The following is a 12485-nucleotide window of genomic DNA, read 5'->3' on the forward strand; positions in this document are numbered from 1 at the left end:
ATTTTATTTAAAATTATTTAATCTGTCCAATTATTTTTGGTCCCTTTAAAAACAGGGTGGCACATGTTAAGAAGCTGAAACTCCTAAACCCTTCATCCAATTTTAATGTGGATACCCTCAAATGAAAGCTGAAAGTCTGAACTTCAACTGCATCTGAATTGTTTTGCTTAAAATTCATTGTGGTAATGTCTATAACAAAAATTAGAAAAATGTTGTCTCTGTCCAAATATATATGGACCTAACTGTATATCTTTATATAAATAGATATATATCTATATCTATATATATACATATATATATACTGTATATCTATAATATAACGCTGGGAGCGTCACTCTGTCCGAAGCCTTTATAGACTGCGCAAGCGCCGGCACAGTCTGGGCCTCACAGAGTGACGCTCCCGGGAGATCGCGGTATGCGTTAACACTGAACGCACACCGCGATCTCCAACAGAGAAGCAGGGACCGCCAGGAGGGTGAGCATCGGCTATATTCACCTGTCCTCCGTTCCACCGCTGCACGCCGCCATCTTCCCGGTCCTCGGCCTGTGACCTTCAGTTCAGAGGGCGCGATGACGCGTTTAATGCGCGCCGGCGCCGCCCTCTGACTGACCAGTCACAGCCAGAGGACCGGGAAGATGGCGGCGCGCAGCGGTGGAACGGAGGACAGGTGAATATAGTAAGTGCTGGGGGGCCTGAGCTGGCGGCGATACCGGCACCTGACCCCCACAGCGCGCCGGTGTCCCCGCCTGCTCAGGCCCCCCAGCACTCGGCGCCCAGCGACGATAGGTAAGTATGTTTTATTTTTTTTTAATATATTGCAGCAGCATACGGGGGCATATAGAATGGAGCATGTTAAGGGGGCCATCAACCATAATGGAGCAGTGTATGGGGGCATATAGAATGGAGCATGTTAAGGGGGCCATCAACCATTATGGAGCAGTGTACGGGGGCATAGAGTATGGAACATCTTATGAGGCCATAAACCATAATGGAGCAGTGTATGGGGGCATATAGAATGGAGTATGTTAAGGGGGCCATCAACCATAATGGAGCAGTGTACGGGGGCATATAAAATGGAGCATGTTATGGGGCCATCAACCATAATGGAGCAGTGTACGGGGGCATATAGAATGGAGCATGTTAAGGGGGCCATAAACCATTATGGAGCAGTGTACGGGGGCATAGAGTATGGAACATCTTACGAGGCCATAAACCATAATGGAGCAGTGTATGGGGGCATATAGAATGGAGTATGTTAAGGGGGCCATCAACCATAATGGAGCAGTGTACGGGGGCATATAGAATGGAGCATGTTAAGGGGGCCATCAACCATAATGGAGCAGTGTATGGGGGCATAGAGTATGGAGCATCTTATGAGGCCATAAACCATAATGGAGCAGTGTACGGGGGCATAGAGTATGGAGCATCTTATGGGGCCATAAACCATAATGGAGCAGTGTACGGGGCATATAGTATGGAGCATCTTATGGGGGCCATAAACCTTTATGGAACAGCGTACGGGGCATACACTATGGAGCATCTTATGGGGGCCATAAACCATAATGGAGCAGTGTACAGGGCATATACTATGGAGCATCTTATGGGGCCATAAACCATAATGGAGCAGTGTACGGGGGCATATACCATGGAGCATCTTATGGGGGCCATAAACCTTTATGGAACAGCGTACGGGGCATACACTATGGAGCATCTTATGGGGGCCATAAACCAAAATGGAGCAGTGTACGGGGGCATATACTATGGAGCATCTTATGGGGGCCATCAACCTTTATGGAGCAGTGTACGGGGCATATACTATGGAGCATTTTATGGGGGCCATAAACCTTTATGGAGCAGCGTATGGGGCATATGGATGGGAGCAGCAAATTAAAGAATGGTGGCGCAGGATGGGAGCAGCACATGACAGAACGGGGACGCAGGATGGGAGCAGCACATGACAGAATAGGGCAGCACATGACAGAACGGGGGTGCAGGATGGGAGCAGCACATGACAGAATGGGGGCGCAGGATGGCAGCAGCACATGACAGAATGGGGGCTCAGGATGGAAGCAGCACATGACAGAACGGGGGCTCAGGATGGAAGCAGCACATGACAGAATAGGGCAGCACATGACAGAATGGGGGTGCAGGATGGGAGCAGCACATGACAGAATGGGGGCGCAGGATGGCAGCAGCACATGACAGAACGGGGGCGCAGGATGGCAGCAGCACATGACAGAACGGGGGCTCAGGATGGAAGCAGCACATGACAGAACGGGGGCGCAGGATGGGAGCAACACATGACAGGATGGGGGCGCAGGATGGGAGCAGCAAATGACAGGATGGGGACGCAGGATGGGTGCAGCACATGACAGGATGGGGACGCAGGATGGGTGCAGCACATGACAGTATGGGGACGCAGGATGGCTGCAGCACATGACAGGATGGGGACGCAGGATGGGTGCAGCACATGACAGGATGGGGACGCAGGATGGGTGCAGCACATGACAGGATGGGGATGCAGGATGGGTGCAGCACATGACAGGATGGGAACGCAGGATGGGTGCAGCACATGACAGGATGGGGACGCAGGATGGAGCAGCACATGACAGGATGGGGACTCAGGATGGAGCAGCACATACCAGGATGGAGACCATATACCAATATAAATGCTCGCCACCTGGGCGTACAACGGGTTTAATAGCTAGTATATATATATATATATATATATATATATACAGCACAAAGGCACTATTCATAGCGGCACAAGAGCAAGCACTGAGTATCGGATTCATGGAAGCAGGAATCTACATACAGAAGACAAGACCCAAGGTGCAGACTATGCAAAAAAAACCTCAAAAACCGTCCAACACATAGTGGCAGGATGCAAAATGCAAGCAGGAAAAGCATATACCGAACGCCACAACCAAGTAGCGGGAATTGTATACAGGAACATCTGCACAACATATGGGCTAAGTCCCCCTAAGTCCAGGTGTGAGACCCCAGAAAAAGTGGTGAATAATAAAAGGGCTAAAATCCTGTGGGACTTCAAAATCCAGACGGATAAGCAGATGTTGGCTAACCAACCAGACATTGTGATAGTAGGCAAGGATCAGAAGACTGCAATGATAACAGATGTGGCAGTGCCAAGTGACAGCAACATCAGAAAGAAGGAATATGAGAAGCTGGAGAAATACCAGAGCCTCAAAGAAGAACAGGAGAAGATGTGGAAGGTGAAGGCAACAGTGATTCCAATGGTGATAGGAGCACTTGGAGCTGTGACCTCTAAGTTGGAAGAATGGCTGAAACAGTTCCCAGGAGCAACATCTGAGCTCTCCAGAAAAGCGCAATGCTGGGAACAACTAAGATCCTGCGTAGAACCCTCAAACTCCTAGGCCTCTGGTAGAGGACCTGAGAATGAGAAAGGACAACAAAGACCACCCCCATTGGGGGTGAGAAGAAAGTTTTATCTATATATTGTGAGGGTTCGGCTTTGCAGTAGACGCTGGTTCACATGTGGGACTTAATTCGCAGGTTCCAACAAATGTGCGGTTTATTAAAAGAAGTTCAAAACTGTCAGGATTACAAAGTAAAACAGCCTCTTCCAGGTAAACAAAGGTACCACAGAGCAAAGTAGAAAATAACAAGTTCATATAACACATGTGCTCAGCCGTTTAAATGTGAGTCTTTTCCTCTCAGGCTCCATCAGAGTCTGAGGAGTACATGCAGGGCTTCCTCACCTTGCAAAACACACAAACCAAGTGAGTCAGCCCCAGCTGCCTTAAATACACCATCCAAGACCTGGACTTGAGGTAAGTGAGCAGCTGATCTCATCCAGTTCTTTCAGCTGCTCGTAAAATCTGGACCCATAATCTGGGCTCATAAAAACACCGTTCAGCACTATATGTGCTGAAGCCCGCTTCTCTGGGTCCTACATCACTGAAGTTTGACACCTGGGCGACGCATACCTCCCATCTGCGACCAGTCCAGCTGCCACCTTACTATATATATATATATATATATATGTATATATACAATATATATATATACAGTGGGGCAAAAAAGTATTTAGTCAGTCAGCAATAGTGCAAGTTCCACCACTTAAAAAGATGAGAGGTGTCTGTAATTTACATCATAGGTAGACCTCAACTATGGGAGACAAACTGAGAAAAAAAATCCAGAAAATCACATTGTCTGTTTTTTTAACATTTTATTTGCATATTATGGTGGAAAATAAGTATTTGGTCAGAAACAAAATTTCATCTCAATACTTTGTAATATATCCTTTGTTGGCAATGACAGAGGTCAAACGTTTTCTGTAAGTCTTCACAAGGTTGCCACACACTGTTGTTGGTATGTTGGCCCATTCCTCCATGCAGATCTCCTCTAGAGCAGTGATGTTTTTGGCTTTTCGCTTGGCAACACGGACTTTCAACTCCCTCCAAAGGTTTTCTATAGGGTTGAGATCTGGAGACTGGCTAGGCCACTCCAGGACCTTGAAATGCTTCTTACGAAGCCACTCCTTCGTTGCCCTGGCGGTGTGCTTTGGATCATTGTCATGTTGAAAGACCCAGCCACGTTTCATCTTCAATGTCCTTGCTGATGGAAGGAGGTTTGCACTCAAAATCTCACGATACATGGCCCCATTCATTCTTTCATGTACCAGGATCAGTCGTCCTGGCCCCTTTGCAGAGAAACAGCCCCAAAGCATGATGTTTCCACCACCATGCTTTACAGTAGGTATGGTGTTTGATGGATGCAACTCAGTATTCTTTTTCCTCCAAACACGACAAGTTGTGTTTCTACCAAACAGTTTCAGTTTGGTTTCATCAGACCATAGGACATTCTCCCAAAACTCCTCTGGATCATCCAAATGCTCTCTAGCAAACTTCAGACGGGCCCGGACATGTACTGGCTTAAGCAGTGGGACACGTCTGGCACTGCAGGATCTGAGTCCATGGTGGCGTAGTGTGTTACTTATGGTAGGCCTTGTTACATTGGTCCCAGCTCTCTGCAGTTCATTCACTAGGTCCCCCTGCTTGGTTCTGGGATTTTTGCTCACCGTTCTTGTGATCATTCTGACCCCACGGGGTGGGATTTTGCGTGGAGCCCCAGATCGAGGGAGATTATCAGTGGTCTTATATGTCTTCCATTTTCTAATTATTGCTCCCACTGTTGATTTCTTCACTCCAAGCTGGTTGGCTATTGCAGATTCAGTTTTCCCAGCCTGGTGCAGGGCTACAATTTTGTTTCTGGTGTCCTTTGAAAGCTCTTTGGTCTTCACCATAGTGGAGTTTGGAGTCAGACTGTTTGAGGGTGTGCACAGGTGTCTTTTTATACTGATAACAAGTTTAAACAGGTGCCATTACTACAGGTAATGAGTGGAGGAAAGAGGAGACTCTTAAAGAAGAAGTTACAGGTCTGTGAGAGCCAGAAATCTTGATTGTTTGTTTCCGACCAAATACTTATTTTCCACCATAATATGCAAATAAAATGTTAAAAAAACAGACAATGTGATTTTCTGGATTTTTTCTTCTCAGTTTGTCTCCCATAGTTGAGGTCTACCTATGATGTAAATTACAGACGCCTCTCATCTTTTTAAGTGGTGGAACTTGCACTATTGCTGACTGACTAAATACTTTTTTGCCCCACTGTATATATATAAACAGCTCTGGCAAAAATTAAGAGACCACCATATCAAAACCCTGTCATGGGCAGCCCAATCAAGAGGATGATGGATAGTCACAACAAGCCATCAAACAAAGAAGAACTGCTTAAATTTTTGCGCCAGAAGCTGTGTGAAAGACTGGTGGAAAGCATGCCAAGACTCACGAAAGCTGTGGTTAAAAATCATGATTATTCCAAAAATAAAAACACAAAACAGAAAAAAGCTCCAATCATTAAGGGGTTAATTATGCCAACAGTTATTGCCTTCTCACCAGGCTTCTTGCCTGTTGTCCTGTAGCCCATCCCAGCCTTGGGTAGATCTACAATTTTGTCCCTGGTGTCTTTAGACAGTTATTTGTTCTTGGCTATGGCGGAGAGGTTATAGTGAGTTTGATTAAGTGTTAGACAGGTGTCTTTATATGGGTAACGAGCTCAAAAAGGTGAAATTAATATAGGTAATGAGTGCAAAGTAAGAGGGCTTCTTAAAGAAAAAACAACAGATCTGTGAGAGACAGAATTCTTGCTAGTTGGTAGGTGATCAAATACTTATTTCATGCAATAAAATGCAATTTCATTATTTAAAAATCATACAATGTGATTTTCTGGTTTTCATTTTTAGATTCTGTCTCTCACAATTGAAGTGCACCTACAATTAATATTACAAACCTCTCCATTCTTTGTAGGTGGGAAAACTTGCAAAATTGGCAGTGTATTAAATTCTTATTTTCCCCACTGTATATATCTAATATATAATTGCCAATCGGGTCGCAGCTTCCGGCGATTGGGTCGCTATCCCACAATCCACCAGGGCTGGAAGGCCACGAACTGCGCCTCCACAAGTCACAAAAACGGCATTGGGAGATCAGCGGCGCTAGCTGCTCGCATCTGAACTACGTCGACCGCCACATTGGAAACACCCAAGTTATAGGTATTCCGATATTGCGGCCGACATTCATACCCCCGCCAAGCCACGTGGCACCACTCATTGTCTGAGCGCCCCTGGTCCTCAGCCAATGAGCAGCGTGGGATACAAATCCCCTACCCCACTGGCTGAGCCAATAATTGGTGCCGTGAGGGATTTGAATCCCCCGCCAAAGCCATGCGGCCAGGGGCGGCTCAAGCAATGAGCGGCGCAGGATTCAAATCCACCACCTTGCCAGCTGAGCCAATGGGCAGTGCCGCACGGAATTTGAATCCCCCCACCAAAGCCGCGCGGCACCGCTCATTGGCTGAGCCGCCCACCGGCTGAGCCAATGAGCGGCATGGGATTCAAATCCCCTGCCAAAGCCGTGTGGCACCGCTCAATGGCTGAGCCGCCCGCCAGCTGAGCCAATGAGCGGCGTGGGATTCAAATCCCCTGCCCCGCCGGCTGAGCCAATGAGCGGTGCCGCATGGAATTCAAATCCTCGCCAAGGAATACGGCACAGCTCATTGGCAGAGCGGTGCCACACGGCTTTGGATGGGGATTTGAATACCATGCCACTCATTGGCTCAGCCGGCGGGCGGCTTAGCCAATGAGTGGTGCCATGCAGCTTTGGCGCAGGATTCAAATCCCCCACCAAAGTCAGGCAGCCACCCAGCACCGCTCTTTGGCTGAGCCACCTCTGGCCGGGCGGCTTTGGCGGGGGATTCAAATCCCATGTGGCACCGCTCATTGGCTCAGCCAGCAGGGCGGGGGATTTGAATCCCACACCGCTCATTGGCTGAGCTGCCCCTGGCCGTGCAACTTTGGTGGGGGATTTAAATCCCGCACTGCTCAAAGCCACGCGGCACCGCTCATTGACTGAGCTGCCGCCAGCTGAGCCAATGAATGGTACGGGATTCAAATCCCCCGCCAAAGCTGCACGGCATTGCTCATTGGCTGAGCCGCCCACCCGCTGAGCCAATGAGCGGCGTGGGATACAAATCCTGCACCTCGCCGGCCGAACCAATGAGCAGTGCCATGCGGGATTATAATCCCCGGCCAAAGCCGCGTGGCACCGCTCATTAGCTGAACCGCCTGCTGGCTGAGCCAATAAACATGCTGCATGGGATTTGAATCCCATGCCAAGGCTGGCAACCAATTAGCTGCTAGCGGTATTGGTGCCAGATTTGAATACCACTAGCACCTGATGTGATGGTGTGACACATGTCCACTGCTCCTGTTAGCACCACTAAGGATACACAGAGGTTCATTTCACCGCACTCCCGATGCAATAGCATTGGGCCTATTTCTAGTATATAAATATGTGGTAGATTGGCTCACATGGCTGCACAGAAAAGTAGAAACAGCAATTATGTCTCTTTAAACCTTCCACTGGTTTATTAAATGTACTGCATAAATCAATATAGAGTTAGCAAAGTAAAGATGACCTTTCTGGCCTAACAGGAAAACAAAGCATAACAAATGGCACAATCCATGTTGCTGCAGTGATCCACCCGCTAATACAACAAACATAAAAAGCTTCAGCTTCATGAAAACACAGGTGTGGAGCTCTTATCTCCAGGATCACCCAAAGCTGAATGAGCCAGAATTCTGTGTATTTACCTTCTAAACTCTGTCCTGGGGTGGAGATATGGTGAACAGCCTCCCACCCACTCTTCATCCATTCACTAAAACCTATCCCTTAATATGGCCAATTAACCCCTCTCTGTGCTTAGTGTGCTGGAGCATTTTCCTAGGTTCATATCAGTGAAGCTAATAACCTCAGTAATGCATAGCTCCCCTTCAGTACTATTCCAGTGACTTTGTTACATATCCCTCCCCTCTGCCCAATGCTGGGGGGTTTGGCACCTTCAGTCACTAAACAGGGAAGTCTAGACAGGGCATCTGGACTGCCATGTAGCATTCCAGGCCTGTTGTCACGAGGCTACCGTGACAGAGAGGTTCCAGAGAACCGCAGCGCTCTGGGCCTCGTTCACACACAGTGAACAGAAGCTCTTCACCTGTATTCTGACCTGGCTGCTTTGTGCCAGCAGTGCAGGAGTTAACCTTAATGCTGAGTTGCTGAGAGCTGGGTCTCTCTCAGCTGAAGTGGATTTTGTAATCTGATCCTCTATATAGACCCAGTCCTGATTTCAGCTATTGTCAGTGATCAGTTCTACTGCCTGGCTTGGAGGTTGAAGGAGTGTAGTGTTGGTGTTGGAGGTTTATTTACAGAGATTGGTGTCTGCTGTTTTGGTTGCATGTTAAACCTGTTTTCCTTCCTAGTTTATTCCATCTCTTCCCTTCTCTGTGTTTCCTCTGTGGTTGTTTGAGCATTTTGTGAGTTTGAGACTTTTAGTTACCTTGTCTGTATACCCTGTTATTTATTGTATTATTACACTGGTGCAGTCCACCTTTGGGGCGAGAGGGGGGGCCACTCATAGGGCCTGCACAGGAGACAGGGATACGCTTGCGGCTCGGGCCTCCTAACCATCATAGGTACCCCCGAGATAAGGGAAAGCCAGGGCCCCATTAAAGTGGTAGGGACAGGTGCGGGTCCCAGTACGCCGTCCTTTATCCCCTTTATCGCCACATACGGCGTGACACCTGTGCTCCACAGGAAACCTGAAGTCTTGGAGTCCTGAAAACCACCTAATCACCCCAACATTCTTCCCCTTCCTTTCCCTCATCCATCTAAGAAGCGCATGATGTGACACTAGGATGAAATTCTAGCCCAACAGGTAGTATCTCAGAGTGTAAATTGTACGTTTCAGGGCCAAGCATTCTTTTTCTGCAATGAAATAGTTTTTCTCACAGGAGGAGAGTTTCCTGCTTAGATACCGGATTGAATGTTCCTCCCTGTTTACTTCCTGGGACAACACATAACCAAACTTGATCTCTGAGGTATCCGTCTGGACCACAAATTACTTACTGAAGTCAGGTGCCATCAAGACCAGCTGCTTCAACTCTTGGAATGCCATCTCTGCTTCAGAAGACCACTTAGCCATCAATGTCTTCATGCCCTTAAGAAAGTCGGTCACTTATATGGCTTTCATGGCAAAATTCAGGATAAATTGATGATAGTATCCCACAACGTCCAAACCTGTTTCTTGGAGACCGCTTGTGGCCAAATTGGGATTGCCTCTACCTTATTCACTTGTGGCTTTATTTAGCTTCTTTCGACAATGTAGACAAAGTATTTTGCCTATTCCCAGAAGGCAGGCACACTTCTTTGGGTTAATGGAAAGCCCTGCCTTTCTCAGCACATCCACTACGGCCTGGACTGTCTGCAGATGACTACCTCAATCCAGGCCGAATATCACAATATCATTGAGGAAAACTGCAGCGTACTTTTCGTGAGGGGATATGACCCGGTCCATGGTCCTCTGGAAGGTAGCTGGGCTCACAGTAGCCCAAAACAATCAGGTGTAGAGAAGGCTGTTTTCTCCTTGGTACTTTGAGACAGGAGAATTTGCCAGTACCTTTTCGTCCAGGATCGGGATGTATCTGATGGACTCTAGCCTCTCAATGAGTTCATCGACCCAGGACATTGCATATGCATCGAATTTGGATACCTCATTTAGTTTCCTGTAGTCGTTACCGAAACACCACTCTCCATCAGGCTTAGGCACAAGTCAATGATGTTTAAGCTCAACATTCTCCTCATATTCTTCAAAATCACCTCACGGTGGGCTTTCAACATTTGATACGGCTTTTGTTTCACCTGCACATGTGGCTCGGTCACAATTTCATGCTCAACAACTTCTGTGTATCCTGGCAACTCATAAAACAGGTTCCATTTCCGCTGAAGCAGTTTTCATTACTGTTATTACTGGAACATGGACAGTGTCTCTGCCACTGTGAAATCCTCTGCCTTGGCTACAGGCATATAGCTTCAACAGGTTCCCTCTCTCTCCACGATGTAAGCAGGTTTGTGTGGTACACCTGGAACGGCTGTCTTCTCCCTAGCTGGTGGACCTTGTAGTTGACATCACTAAGCTTCTCGACCACCTTGTATGGCCCCTGCTGCTTGGCCATACATTCACTTTTGACCAAGGGGGTCAACACCAACACCCAGTCTACATGGCTATACTGTCTCAGCCTTGCCATCCAATTGTAGACCCTTGCCTGGGCCTCTTGAACTTGAAGGAGGCTCTCCCTTACAATTGGCATCACCTTCATGATCCTGTCCTACATCTGGGAACATGCTCAATTATTCTATGGTGGTGTAGCTTCTGCTTCCCAGGTCTCCTTCACAATGTCTAGAAGTCACTGAGGGTTCTGTACGTATAACAGCTCAAACTGTGAGAACCCTGTAGAGGCCTGTGGAACTTCCCTAATAGAGAACAACAGGAGCAGGAGTAGACAATCCTAGTCGGCCATCCTTCTCCATGATCTTCTTAAGCATGGACTTCAGGGTCCTATTGAACCTCTCCACCAGACCATCCGTCTGTGAAAGGTACACCGACATCATGAGTTGTGCAATCTGGAGAGCCTTACATAACTCTCATTACTTTGGACATGAACAGCAATCTTTGTTCCTTCTAGATCTCCTTTGGCAGGCCCGTTTGGGAGAAAATAAGGACCAGTTCTCTGGCTATACTTCTGGCGGGGGAATTTGTCAGTAATACCACCAGTAGGCTAGAAGAAACTGAAGGACCTGCTCTTCGATTTTGTCTACTCTCAGATGCCCATCAAAGACATTAGAATGGGCCAGGTCTAGTACCCTATGCCTAAAGGGTTCTGGTACTAACTGCAGCTCTAATACTTCCCCTCCCAGTTTAGTAGTCCAAAATTGCAAACCTTCAATTACCACAAAATATGGTAACCTGGTGTCCGTCGCGGTCCTGAGGCAACCCCATTTATTACAGTAACATTGTCCCATGGCCCTTTTACCTTAAAGTCCTCCATTTGAACAGCCCCAAAATTCATGCTAGAGACCCCCAGCACAGAAATCTCGGCCTCATGGGTCATTGTCTCATCCCTGTCGCTAGCAAGGACACACAGGGGGAACTCATCTGCCTCCGACTACGATGGGGATTTCTCATGAGTGAATTGGCTCCTGTCTGAGTAACTTGGTACTCCTGCCTTTCCCCTTTAATCCCAGAATGGGCTGAAGTCCTTTTATAACTGGGTGAAGCAGGTCTTTAAATACTCCAACCTCATGGGACTCCATGCCACAGTTTGTTTTTATAGTCACTCTGGCAATCGGGTAGTCCTTGGCTTTCCCATGAATGCAGCAAATGCCCACAAGCTTTCCCAGGACCCCCAGGACCCCTCAATGGGCTGATAGTCCACATTGCAGGCTGGATAGGCATAATACAGACAGTGCCTTCCCATGCTGCAGTCCATCTGTTCGGTGGAGATAGCACAACAGACGGCTATGTGCCCCGGACTGCAACATCTCCAATAAATTAAGTCCTTACAATTGGCCTTTGGCAACCCCTCAGTAACCTATTGGGAACTTGGACTCTCCCAAGTTGTGGCTCTATTACCCTTTCTTTGAGCGTCAGGCTCCTTCTAGGTACCCCATTACGGGTATGCAACAATGCCCAGTTTCTTTAAAAACTTCTCGACCACTTGTTACCTTTCCACTAGGCCAAACAGGTTGTCTGCCCAGACCCATCCTTGACAGCCTCCCAAGGAAGCCCACGTGAAATGCGCATCGAGGCTGCATAGGACACACATTGGCAGGCAGCACTATGGCTGAGCTGAGTATTTTTATTTATAGATGTCTGATATTGGCAATTGTGCCTTTATACATATATACTTTTTTGTAAACTATCTTACCATATACCATCTTTAACCTAGGGTTTTTCTAGATACATTCTAATACTGCACCTTGCAAAGCGCTGTGCACTTTGGAGAAGACTTATATCTCTTGACTATTTGTGGTGTAGTTTACTCAGCTTT

The sequence above is a fragment of the Ranitomeya imitator genome, chromosome 6 (genome assembly GCF_032444005.1).
Source record: "Ranitomeya imitator isolate aRanImi1 chromosome 6, aRanImi1.pri, whole genome shotgun sequence".
NCBI classification, from domain to species: Eukaryota; Metazoa; Chordata; class Amphibia; order Anura; family Dendrobatidae; genus Ranitomeya; species Ranitomeya imitator.